The 13,823-nt window shown below is 39.9% G+C and overlaps 1 pseudogene; it reads right to left on the reverse strand.

Moving 5' to 3' along the window:
* Positions 1-1,041: 1,041 nt before the first annotated feature.
* LOC101114555 (olfactory receptor 56A3-like) lies at positions 1,042-5,318 on the reverse strand (annotated as a pseudogene).
* Between the last annotated feature and the right edge of the window lie 8,505 nt (positions 5,319-13,823).

A 13,823-nucleotide genomic window follows, 5' to 3' on the forward strand; every position in this document is an offset into this window, starting at 1 on the left:
CTTTGCAATACCATGGACTGTAGTCTGCCAGGCTCCTCTGTCCATGGGATTCTCCAGGCAAGAATACTGGGGTGTATTGACGTTCCCTTCTCCAGAGGATCTTACTGACTCAGGGAATGAACCCTGGTCTCCTGCATTGCAGGCAGATTCTTTACCATTTGAACTACAGGGAAGTCCTAAAAGAAGTATAAGAAAACTCTGATCATTGTTACAAACATGAACAATAGAGGCATAAATCTTGTCCTTTCGTAATGTGGTTTGGTTTAGTCTCTTTGCAATCCCATGGACTGTGGTCTGCCAGGTGTCTCTGTCCATGGGATTCTCCAGGCAAGAATACCAGAGCAGATTGCCATTCCCTTCTCCAGAGAATCTTCCCGACTCAGGGAACGAACCCTGGTCTCCTGCATTGCAGGCAGATTCTTTATCATTTGAGCTACATGGAAGTCCTTTCTGCAAGACACATTGCAAAGAAAACCTTGTCTGCTAGACGAGAAGAGACAGAATGACAAAGGAAGTCAGCAGTGGGCTTGCAGGTTGAGAGAGAACACTCAGTTACAGAAAAGCCAGTAATGAGGTTGAAGATTCAGAGAAAATACCCAATTACAGACTAGCAATAACCTTCTAACATTAAGGCCTGAAATTCATGTCTTTGTCTCCAATATGCTCACTTCTGTGGATATAAGAATAAGAAGGCAGTACACATTATATGTCACAGCTCACAAAGCATCCACAGTTTTATTCTCAAGAATATAAAATTTATGTCAAGTTAACAGTTATATATTTATGAACATAAATTTCTCATTAGAACCTGCCTAAGAAAACTCAACATTTTGGGCAAAATAAGATAAGTGTGGGACAAAAGGAGAAGGGCCAAGGAGATTTCTGATGAGGAGTGAGAGAAAGAGAAACTCGAATTGCAACTGCAGCTTTATTAAAGGGGACACAGACAGTTCATCCAGTTTGAGAGTAAAACTTACAGATATGAACTTCAGTCCATTCATTTATTATTGACTTAAAAACCATCCTACCTGGTTGTCTTAATTACCATCTTTTCTTCAGTAATCTCTGGATTCCTTTCTTGATTTCCTGGGTTCATACCCCATAAACAATGGGGTTGAGTGCTGCAGGAATGACCTTCTTCTTTGCCACATGAGTGAAGACAAAGACCAGGAGGATGGTGCTGAAGAAGAGGATAAGGATGAAGTAGGAGCTACATATGCTTACGGCCTTGGCCACAGCTCCTTCTGACTTGAGTCCCAGCACAGCCCACAGTATGAGGGTGTAGGAGAGGAAGATGAGGCTTAGGTCAGATCCCAGCAGTGCCCAGCCAAATGCAAACTGATAGAGATGACTGATGGTAATATCATCACAAGAGAGCCTGGACACAGACATATTGGCACAGATGCAGTTCTCAATGACATTTCTCCCACAATAATGGAATCGTCCTGAGAGAATAGCGATGGGCAGAATAGTAAGGGATTTCTTGCCAAAATAAAAATGGCTGCCTTGATAACAGATTGGTCGGTGATGATGGGTGGGTACCTCAGTGGATGGCAGATGGCCACATAGCGGTCATAGGTCATGACCATGAATGTGCAGGACTCCATGGCAAGGAAGGAATTCATGTTTAACATCTAAAAGAAGCAGGCGAAGAAGCTGATGGACCTGGGGTCAAGCCAGAAAATGGCCAGGACCCTGGGTATGACAGTGAGGCAGAGTACCATGTCCAGCAGGGAGAGGAGGCTAAGCAGGTAGTACATGGGCTCATATAGTGAGGCCTCCAGCCAGATAGTGTTCAAGAAGGTGGTGTAGGCCCCTATGGCTAGTAAAAAGAGGAGGCTGAGGGATAGGGACAACCAGAGTTTCCAGCTTGGGGACCTAGCAAAACAACTGAGGAGGAAATATGAAGCCTCAGTGGAGATATTGCCATTTTGGTGTGCTGTCGTATTTTGTCATTTATTTCTATAGCTTTCTTTTAGAGAGCTATAAAACTAAGATTAAAAATTAGCTATTGATTTGAGGTATATGAAAATAGAACTTGCTTTACCTAGTGATATGTGGGTCTTAGCAGGCTCTCTTGGAATCAGGAGAATTTATCTGTTATCCTTTTTGATGTTCTATTCGAGTATTCCTATTACTTTGGAGAATGTAAGGGGATGAAGTTATATGACTTGTTTATACATGTTTCATTTGTTCAAGGTTATTTTTTAATTAATTAAGTCTTTACAGAAACTAAAAGACATAGAAAATTACTTAGAAAACTATTAAATTTTGTGACAAATTATTCTTCAAGTTTGTATCTGCAAGTTTCTTCCTGTTTTTAAAAAGACCATACAGAATGTGTCGCATCCACAGTTTAACTATAACAATGCATGCAAAAAAAAGAAAAAAGAAATAGCAGAGACTGTCACAAACTAAGGACTCACATAAAGAGCTGTAAACTTCCATCCACCCCCATCTGACCTTTCAGCCACATTTATTTTGAGCTATATATTTAAAAATATTATACTGCAAAAATAGAGTTGGTTAACTGGATTCTACCTTAAAAATAATTTTAATTTGCTTCCTATGGATTCTTCCTAAAATTGCTTTTTTTTCTATTTCTTAACCTTTATATCAGTAGAATTCCTAACTTACTGAAGAAACAACCTTAACATGAAATTGAGTAATTCCTCCAAGCTATGCTGGACTGATTGTTGCTGTTGTTGTTTAATCTTCAAGCCATGTCCAAGTCTTTGCAAACCCAATGTCTGTAGCCTGCAAGGACCCTCTGTCCATGGGATTTACCAGGCAAGAATACTGGAGTGGTTTGCCATTCCTTTTTCCAGGAGATTTTCCAGACCCAGATATTCAACCTGAGTCCCTTCTATTGGCAGGTGGATTCTCTACTGCTGAGTCACCAGGGAAGCCCCAATGCTGGGCTGATGAAAAATGATTCTTCTGGCTGCAAAAATGTGAGAGTGATGATGTCCACCTTTAAAGCCCTTCCATCTCCTTTGGATTTCCTCTTTCCATCTTCAATATAGTAATCCACATACAAGTCCCCATCCTCCCCGCCCCACCACCATACACTTCTAGGCACTTGTTCAATGTTGATATTGCTTTCTTGTCATTTAAACATTCCCTCATCATGCTGTTAAGGACTAGTGTCACAAAACTTAATTAAGAAATGTCCTCAAGTTTGAAAGAGGGAAAACATAAGCCATTCTAAGGACAATGGATAATGCAAGAAAAAGTGCTATAAGCAATGGCAGAGTCTTGCATAAACTATTATGATTATATAGGGAAAGATTGACTAACATACGCGGGAAATAGGCTGGAGAAAAAAATTATGAAAAAAGTAATCTGGTATCCTCTTTTACATTAGTGATAAAGATTCTAAGATTCTCCTTCTCCTGAATTGTGACTGAGAGTGCAGAGAAGACTGTAGCTGGGCTAAATGTACAGGTCTGTTCTTTCAGATCATGTAGTCCATTGCACTTATTTTTTTTAATTTTTAAAAATTTAATTTGCTTTATTCCAGGCTTTTTGAACACCAAAATGAGTTCAGCATGTAGAAAAGCAATATGTATGAATATGTTTCTTGAAGCATTGTTTATACCAGGAAACATTGGGAAATAATTTAAATGTCTCATAGGTGAATAGTTAAAAAAATTATGAGACTCAACTCAATGACCATTTGAAATAGTTTAGCTCATTGCCTTTAAATCTGTCAACATAGACAGATGTCTCTGTTAAAGTGTTATCTTGTGGGTTTGAAACTTTATATCAGTAACTTAAGAACATCCCTCTTCATTTCTCACTAGGCTCACTAACATAAAATCACATGTTGTTTAGTTTTTGAACTCATACCACTACTGGGAACTGTGATCAAATATCTAGGGTTTCATCTCACTGAATCATTCATCCTCCTGTGAGATATACTTTATTATCACCACATTACAAACAGGAAACTGATTCTCAAAATCTTAACCATTCTCACAGTATTAGGCTAATCCTACTCCTGTCTAATCCTAGTCCAATGTGTTAGATTTTAATAATTTCTAAGTTACCTTTGGTCCTAATGAATAATTCTGTGATAATGTATTTACCTCATCAATACTGTTGAAAAATTCACCCATGATAAAATTAATAGTTTTGAAACTAGAAATGATAGAGGAGAAACAGCTTTGGAGTAGGGGCAGGGTGGCAAGCGAAAGGAACATTTAACCAAACTGTGAGCCTTATTTTCATACTGTGAACAATATTTTCGTAAAGATAGAAACATACTTTGTGTTTTAGTGGTTCACATAGTGGTTTTGCTTCCAGCTATGAATTCTAGTCTTCAAATGCAGTTCCAGTCCTCCTCAGCTGTCTCCTCCCAGATTCTCCTCATCAGAGAGTCCCTGTTAGTGACCAGGGCTGGCTCTCAGAGGGGGAAGGAGGAGCACCTTCTCTCAGGGTTCCTGTCTTCACTCCTCCTGGTCCTTTGCTTCCCCTGACAAAAGGTCCTGTCCAGCTAGTGTCTGCTAGGCATGGCCTTCCCACTTGATATGTAGATGAGATTAAATGATCTTTCAATTCTTCTTCTCTTGCTGGTAACAGAATACACTAGTAGTAACTCAGACAATTTTGGAATTAATTTTAAGCATATTATATCATTTACTAAATTAAAGTACATAAATGATGAATAGGAATTAGTATTAATCTTGGAAAAGTATTGGTCTATTGTCAATATTGTTCAACAAGATCTGGAGACAAGAAAGGGGGATAGGGAGAGATAAGTAATAATGATAGGAGTGAGAAAAGCATTGAGTGGACATGGTGCTCTAAGCTTGCTTTCCCTGGGGGTCTCTGTTGGTCTGGAGGAAGTTGCACATGGTGGAGTGACTTTTGGCCAAATGAATGGAAGACAAAGAGCAGAAGTGGGGAGAACACAAGCATATGTGCCCAGAAAATAGATGATGGAGAGAAGATGCAAAAAGAGAATTCTGAAATTACAACAGAATAGATTGGATTGAGAAGAGAGAAGACAAAGGGAGTCAGAGAAATAAAGGAGAGAGCAGAAAGTGGATCAGATATTTTTATGAAATGGGAATGGCAATAAAGGGCAAACTAGTGAAGATTTCTAAGTAATGATAACCAAGGGAGTGTGATAAGGAATCTTCTTTCTTTTCTAAATCTGTGTTTTTCCTCATGTTCCCAGAAGAGTTCAATGAAAGGTGTTCAAGATCTCTTCAACATGATACTCTGGTGCAGATTCGTGAACTCCCACATGGACCAAACCTTTCCCCAGCACGCACAGAATCTGGACCCAACTTTGGCATGCTCATCTTCATCTGGCCTTATGCCACTTTTTGCTCTCACATCCCTTCAACTCCTATCCTCAAACTTCAACCCTGCAGCTCTTCCATCTGCAAGCGCAGTTTTATTCCCAGTGCAGTCCCTGCTCTAGTGAGGGGTCCACTATCGCAGTGGTGACTCGGTTTCTTCATTTTCTGCTGGAGCCAGACTTACTGGATGGAGACAGTGATCTCTGCCAGGGAGGGAGAGTTCTGCCTCTGTCTGGCTCTTCTACACTCTGGCTTTCAGAACAGAGAGTTTAAGCTTGAGTTTCTACTTCCCCAGGGAAAGACTGCCTTGCTGGCCCTTCAGGGACCAGAGACTCAAGGGCCCAATATCTTCTTATCCCACTGGGAGAAAGACCTCCTATCAGTTCTTCAAAATCTGTTTTCCCTAAGCAGAGTCAATATTGCCCCAAAGGAGTCTCACAGTCAATTGTTGGGCCAGTTAAATGGGTAAAATGCAATGTGTACTGTGCTTAGTCATGTCTGACTCTTTGTGACCCTATGGACTGCAGTCTGCTGGGCTCCTCAGTCCATGGGGATTCTCCAGAATACTGGAGTGGGTGGCCATCCCCTCCTTCAGGGTATCTTCCCAAACCAGTGATTGAACCCAAGTCTTCTGCCTTGCAGGCAGATTCTTTACCAGCTGAGCTACCAGGGAAAATGCAATACTTAAGAAATAAAAACATAATTAAATCTAGGCTTCACTTTCACTTTTCACTTTCATGCATTGGAGAAGGAAATGGCAACCCACTCCAGTGTTCTTGCCTGGAGAATCCCAGAGACGGGGGACCCTGGAGGGCTGTCGTCTATGGGGTCGTGCAGTCAGACACGACTGAAGTGACTTAGCAGTGGCATCAGAGCAAGAAGGTTGAAGGCTAAAAGCTTTGATACCAGTGAGTATCAAGTTCTGATTTTTCTTGATAAAACATGCCTTATGCATAAATCCAATCTTGTTCACTTTTATGCTGACAGCTTATAGTAACTGTAAAACACACAGATCCACTCCCTAATCTTTTCACGTAAAACCAGTAGTTCTACTTGAGTGAAGTTTTCAAGGAGTCCTACTCTTGTGATACTTTTGATGTAAAATTTCAAGATAACAGCTTATATCTAATTACTTACTTTGTAATATATTGCATTACTGCCTGGAAGGTCAAAAGTGTGGTTGATCCTCTGTTTTTCATTTGGTTCATAGCCACAACTTAATCTAACAATATTTAAGCCACATAGGCTTCCTTTCATCCTGTTGTATTGATTAATGTTTGTTGTTATAAGATAGAGTGCTTTTAGGCCAATAACACCCAGTAAAGACCAAACTCAGATAAACAGTGACTACTTGCACTTAAATCATTTTATAATCAGCATGTTCTTCATTTAATACTCTTTCTACATATTCAGTTGCAAAGTTTATGTGATTTTAAAATATTTATCATTGATACTCACTTTAAAGCAAGGTCAATTGAGTATTTTTCGAGAGTTTTTAAACGGAGAAAAACATTACCTGGCATCTGGAAATTGCAAGATGTCAAGCCAATCTTGTTACAAACCAGTGAGTTAGAAAGATAGCACAGGATTTCTCCTTATGGAAATACCTCTTATAACCTGTAAACTCTTCCTTTTAGACCCTTTCCACTGTAGATTCTCATTTGCTTATAACATCAGAAAAACATTCAGAGGCTCAGTTTTAGTATTTCCTAAGGAGGGGTAAAAGAGAGTTAGCAAAAAGAATGATTATTTCTACCAACATTTGTTGAATAATTTTAATGTGACTTGCATTTTTTTCTTTTAATTTTCATGGAGCACTATGAAATAGGTTATATTACATGACCCATTTTACAGATTTGGATACTAATGCTCAAAGCAATGAAGTGAATTTTTAACATCAAAAAGCTACAGTTGGAAAAGACAGGGTGAGAAAGCAGATCAATGAGATTCCAGAGCAGAGCTCTCTGCAGTAACATTATATCATCTTAGTATTAGTTTTGTTGTTGTTGTTGTTTGGTCACTAAGTTGTATCTGACTCTTGCAACCCCATGGACTGCAGACAGTCAGGCTCCTCTGTCATGGGATTTCCCAGGCAAGAATACTGGAGTGGGTTGCTGTTCTCTTCACCAGGGAATCTTCCCAACTCAGGGATCAAACCCATGTCTCCTGAACATCTCCTGCATTACAGGCAGGTTCTTCATGGCTTCGTGGAGTTACCGGTGAAGCACAAATTGCCTGACATACGGTCCTTTGTAAATACTATTATCTGTCACTATTATTAAGGAGTCCTATTGTGTAAAGGAAATGGTAGGCACTAAATTCAGGTGTGGTTATTCTCAAAGAAAGGGACTTTGAGGGTTATAAAAACCAGTAATAATAGGGCTCAACTATTAGTTAGTCTAATAGTTTTGAAGGTCAGGTAAAGGCAACTTAAGTAAACCTAGAGATTGAACAAGAAGGAGAAGTAGGAACCAGCTAAGCAAAGAGGATGTGCAGCATGCTTGGGGCTGGTGCATGGGGATGACCCAGAAAGATGTTATGGGGAGGGAGGTGGGAGGGGGGTTCATGTTTGGGAATGCATGTAAGAATTAAAGATTTTAAAATTTAAAAAATAAAAAACAAAAAAAAAAAAATTATAAAAAATAACAAAAAAAAAAAGAAAGAAAGAGTATCTCAGAAAGTGACAGCTGCAACATAGAGAGGCTATGTGTCATGTTCTAGACATCCAGGAAAGGAAAATAAAGCTCAGTAAAAACTGAGATATATTCCATTATTTAATTGAAATCATTTAAAATCTCAATTGCAATCCTCATCCATCAGAATAGAGATTTATTAAAATGTATTGTTCTTGATTAGAATATTGAGAGTCCCTTGGACTGCAAGGAGATCCAACCAATCCATTCTGAAGGAGATCAGCCCTGGGATTCCTTTGGAAGGAATGATGCTAAAGCTGAAACTCCAGTACTTTGGCCACCTCATGTGAAGAGTTAACTCATTGGAAAAGACTGTGATGCTGGGAGGGATTGGGGGCAGGAGGAGAAGGGGACGACCGAGGATGAGATGGCTGGATGGCATCACAGACTCGATGGACGTGAGTCTGAGTGAACTCTGGGAGATGGTGATGAACAGGGAGGCCTGGCATGCTGCGATTCATGGGGTCGCAAAGAGTCAGATACAACTGAGCGACTGAACTGAACTGAGCTGAACTGAATTGATATGCTTTTACTTATTGTTTTTATGTGAGTGCATACTTACTTTTCATATAGTAGCTCACAGTGCTATGCAGGAGCAGAGAAATCAATGGTCAATTTATTGTTCTTCACTGTGAGATGAAGAAGAAAAAGTGCAGGACAGAAGGACAGAATTTTGCAGGGTGAAAGTTTAAGTAGATTATGGGATGTATCCTTGGTACTCTCAGTGAAGCCTGAAAGAACCAGAGTTTGGGGGAAGTGGTGAACTTTTGGAAGATTTTCTGTCCATGGTCAAAACAACATAATACATGTATAAGTTGTCATTGAGGCACACAAGCTTACATCTAGAAAGGATCTCCTAAAACAAACTGTTCACTCATCTCAAGTAATGGAGTGAAGAAACACAGTGAGAATACCTCATTTGTTCCCAGGAATTTTTTTTTTTTTTTTTGGTGGTTGTGCAAGGCTCACAGCTCAGAACATCTAACTCTACCCAGTGCTTTCTTATGTTGCCAAGTACTTTAATGCCATTCAGTTCAGTTTAGTTCAGTCGCTCAGTCGTGTCTGACTCGTTGCGACCCCGTGAATTACAGCACGCCAGGCCTCCCTGTCCATCACCAACTCCCGGAGTTCACTCAAACTTATGTCCATTGAGTCGGTGATGCCATCCAGCCATCTCATCCTCTGTCATCCCCTTCTCCTCCTGCGCCCAATGAGATCTCTAGTCTTTCCCATTCTGTTGTTTCCCTCTATTTCTATGCAGTGATCGCTGAGGAAGGCTTTCTTATCTCTTCTTGCTATTCTTTGGAACTCTGCATTCAGATGCTTATATCTTTCCCTTTACAGGTACGTTATTCCATCCCTAACCCTCTTCATTTAAGAAGAATATATTCCTGGAATTAATACTTGTATTGTTTCTAATCAAACTTTAAACTCTTAAAAGCAATAGTAATGTTCTGTTTCTTTTGTACCTTAATAGCCAACAGAAGATTCCCAGGACACCAAGTATGCTTACAAATTGTCCAATCAATTGGAAGCAATGTCCAAATAGTCTATTTTGTATTTCACTCTTATTGCATTGTTGTTTAGTTGCTAAGTCGTGTCCAAATCTTTTGCAACCCCATGGATTGTAGCCCACCAGGCTCCGCTGTTCATAGTATTTCCCAGGCAAGAATACTGGAGAGGGTTGCCATTTCCTTATCCAGAAGATCTTCCCAACCCAGGGATTGAACCCGCATCTATTGCTTGGCAGGTGGATTCATTACCACTGGGCCACCAGGGAAGCCCAATGGAGTACTATTTACCCATGAAATGTGAACTACTAAAGCACACAGCCCTGTAGATGAAACTCCAAAACATTATATTAACAAAAGAAGCTGTTGACCTTAAAAATAAAAGAGTCAGAAACAAATTAATAAGCAGAACAAAATAGAGACAGACTTACAAATACAGAGAACAACTTTTGGTTCCTGAGGAGGAGGGGGACTTAGGGCTTTGGATGAAAGAGGTGAAGAGGATTAAGGGGGATAGCCTTCTAGTTATAAAAGAAATGTCAGTGGGAAGTAATGCACAGCACAGGGAGTAGAGTCAATAATATTGTGATACCTTTGTATATTGACAGATGATTACTAGACTTATTGTGATGATCAATTTCTAAAGTATATAAATGTCAGATAGCTCTATTGTATAGCTGAACCAATATAATACTGCATATAAAGGCCAGTCAGTTTACTTTACCGGCAAAATATGAGTTTATTTAGATATAGCGGAGAAACTGCAATTCATGACAAGCAAGCCATATACAGCAAAAACCACAGGCAAGACCAACAGACAAAAGTCATTTTGGAGAAACAGAAGAAAATTAGGAAGGATTGTTTTGAATGAAAGTAAATTGGAGAAAAGTGAAAGTTCAGGGCAATGACAGTTTCTCACTGGTTGAGTTGCTGGGGGTAGTGGATTTCTTGTAGGAGATGCAATGTACATCTTTCACTGTTGAGCCTACGTTGTTGTTCAGTCACTTCAGTCGTGTCCGGCTCTTTGCAACCCCATGGACTGTTGCACGCCAGGCTTCCCTGTCTTTTACCATCTCCTGGAGTTTGCTCAAACTCATGTCCACTGAGTCAGTGTTGCCATCCATTCTGTCATCCCCTTCTCCTCCTGCCTTCAATCTTTCCCCAAATCAGGGTCTTTTCCAATGAGTCAGCTATTTGCATCAGGTGGCCAAAGTGTTGGAGCTTCAGATTCAGCATCAGTCCTTCCAATGAATATTCATTGGTTGATTTTCAATCAATCATTGGTTAATTCAAAGGTTGATTTCCTTTAGGATTGACTGGTTTGATCTCCTTGCAGTCTAAGGGACTCTCAAGAGCCTTCTCCAGTACCACAGTTTGAAGGCATCAGTTCCTTGGCACTCAGTCTTTTTTATTGTATGGATCTCACATCCGTGAATGATGTTTTTCCAGTAGTCGTATCGATGCCCGTAGTTGATGGATATTTCCTATTGATGTCTCTTCTGTTGGGGTCTACAATAGAAGATTCTTCCTGTAAATTGATTTCCAGTAGTACTGTATGAGAGTTCCTCCTTCTGGCATCTTGACTCCATTTCAGTGAGTTCTCCCTTTGATAACTGTCACAAAGCCAAGCACAGAATACATCTTGCCTGATTTTATTATATGAAACTGCAAAATATGGAAAGCTAATGCAGAGATGCATTAAATAACCACTGCTTGACTAAGGCCAGGGGTAGAGGAAAAGTTCAACTGCAAGTAAACTGAGGCAACTTTTCTTCAGTGTTGGAAACAGTCTTTTCCTTGATTTTGGTGGTTGTTAAAATGATGCACACTGTATAAAAACTCTTTATTTCAGATGCATCTTTTAATGTATGAACACTATCTTAATAAAAAAGATAGAAAAAAAATACAAACTCAAAAAGACCAATGAGGAATAAGGATGCCACTTTATATTTAATCAAGTTTAAACATTAAAATATTACAATGTGCTATAATTAGTTGTGCCTGTGGGAGGAGATGAGCTCAAGGTCTTCCTACTCTGCCATCTTGCCCACATCTCCAGTGCTGTTCACCAAAGGCCTCTCTGGTTTTGTAGTTAAAATAAACTTATTGTAGATAGTGTATGAGATGAGCCTCATTTTGTGCTTTTCCAATCTCATCTGTCTGTTTTTGCCTTTTATTTGGATTATTTAGACTAGAGTTTCTCAAGTAGCATTGGCATTTTTGTCAGACAACTCTTGTATGTGTAGATCCAGTGCGTACGCTGCATTCCTGGCCTCCTCTCGCTATTTGTTATTAGCACCACTCCTTTCTTCACTTCTGGTCCCCACAATTGTAACATACAAAAATATTTCTGGACAACAAATGTTGTCAAATTTGTTCTGGGTGTCAAAATGGACATCTCTTCCTTCATCAATAATACTGATTTTAAACAACACACATTTACGCTATGGATATGATCAGTCTATCTACACCCATACTTGGTTTCTTTTATTATACATGGAAGAGTATTTGGATCAGAGACCACATGCCTTTAAAACCTCGATCTTAAAAATCTGGGCTTTTTAAAGACCATGTTGGCTATGTTCTGCTCTACGGTTTTAAATATGCATCTTTTGGTTTTCACAGTCAATGTTCAAATAATAGTATGTTACTTCACATGCAAAATAAGAAATCATAAACATCTATTTCTATTTTACCTCTCCATGTATTTCTTCTATTTTACCATACAGTTTATTTTAAAATATTTTATAAATCCCTGTATATTGTCACTATATTTTTCTTCCCTATTTCCTTTTTTTTCTATTTTCATAACATTTTATATAACTCATAAAACAGTGCTTGTATAAAAATTCACAAAAAGTTGCCAGAGAGCATATAATTATCTCCAAATGACAGTAAGAGTCTCTCCATTCCCCACCTTCCTGGTTCCCACTCCTTTTTTTGGAGGGTGCACAGCATGTGGGATCTTGGTTCCGTGACCAAGGATCAAACCCATGCACCTGCAGTGGAAGCACAGAGTCTTAACCACTGGACCACCAGGGAACTGCCTCTACTTCATATCATCTATCTACTCAGCACAAGCTGGAATTAAGATCGCTGGGAGAAATATCAAGAACATCAGATATGCAGATGACACCACCCTTATGGCAGAACGGTAAGAGAAACTAAAGAGCCTCTTGATGAATGTGAAAGAGAAGAGTGAAAAAGCTGGTTTAAAACTCAACATTCAAAGCACAAAGATCATAGCAACTGGTCCCTTCACTTCATGGGAAATAGATGGGAAAAAATGGACAATGGAAACAGTGAAGACTTTATTTTCTTGGGCTCCAAAATTACTGCAGATGGTGACTACAGCCATGAAATTAAAAGATGTTTGCTCCTTGGAAGAAAAGCTGTGACAAACCTAGACAGCATATTAAAAGACAGAGACATTACTCTGCTGACAAAGATCTGTCTAGTCAAAACTATGGTTTTTCCAGTAGTCATGTATGGATGTGAGAGTTGGACCATAAAGAAAGCTGAGTGCCAGAGAATTGATGCTTTTGAACTGTGGTGTTGGAGAAAACTCTTGAGAGTCCCTTGGATTGCAAGGAGATCTGAAGATCTGATGCTGAAGCTGAAGCTCCAATACTTTGGTCACCTGATGTGAAGAACTGACTCATTGGGAAAGACTCTGATGCTGGAAAAGATTGAGGGCAGAAGGAGAAGGGGATGACAGAGGATGAGATGGTTGGATGGCATCACTGACTCAATGGACATGAGTTTGGGTAAACTCCAGGAGTTGGTGATGGACAGGAAGGCCTGGCATGCTATGGCTCATGGGTTTGCAAGGATTCAGATATGACTGAGTGACTGAACTGAACTGAAATGAGCTGATCTACTCAATGAGGCAGAATAAGAACTCAATGATCTCCAATTCGGGGTCTTGAGGTCCTCTGCTTCAATCAGGCAAGAAATAACCATGTGGGGGCAAAGTGGAAACTGAAGCCATCTCTGCAGGAACCGGAGTGGCCATGTGGTGGTGTGGTCAGAACAGTGACTCAGCATTTAAACAGCTAGTCCATTTACCACTAAGTAGATACCATTGGTGGGGCTTCCCTGGTGGCTCAGCAGGTAAAGAATCGGCCTGCAATGCAGGAAACTCAGGTCCAGTCCCTGGGTTGGGAAGATCTTCTGAAGAAGGGAATGCTTCCCACTCACTATTCTTGCCTGAAGAATTTGATGGACAGAAGAGCCTGGTGGGCCCCAGTCCATGGGGTTGGACATGACTAACACTTTCACTTTTTTCAGATCCCATTGGTTGGTTG

The sequence above is a fragment of the Ovis aries genome, chromosome 15 (assembly GCF_016772045.2).
Source record: "Ovis aries strain OAR_USU_Benz2616 breed Rambouillet chromosome 15, ARS-UI_Ramb_v3.0, whole genome shotgun sequence".
NCBI lineage: Eukaryota > Metazoa > Chordata > Mammalia > Artiodactyla > Bovidae > Ovis > Ovis aries.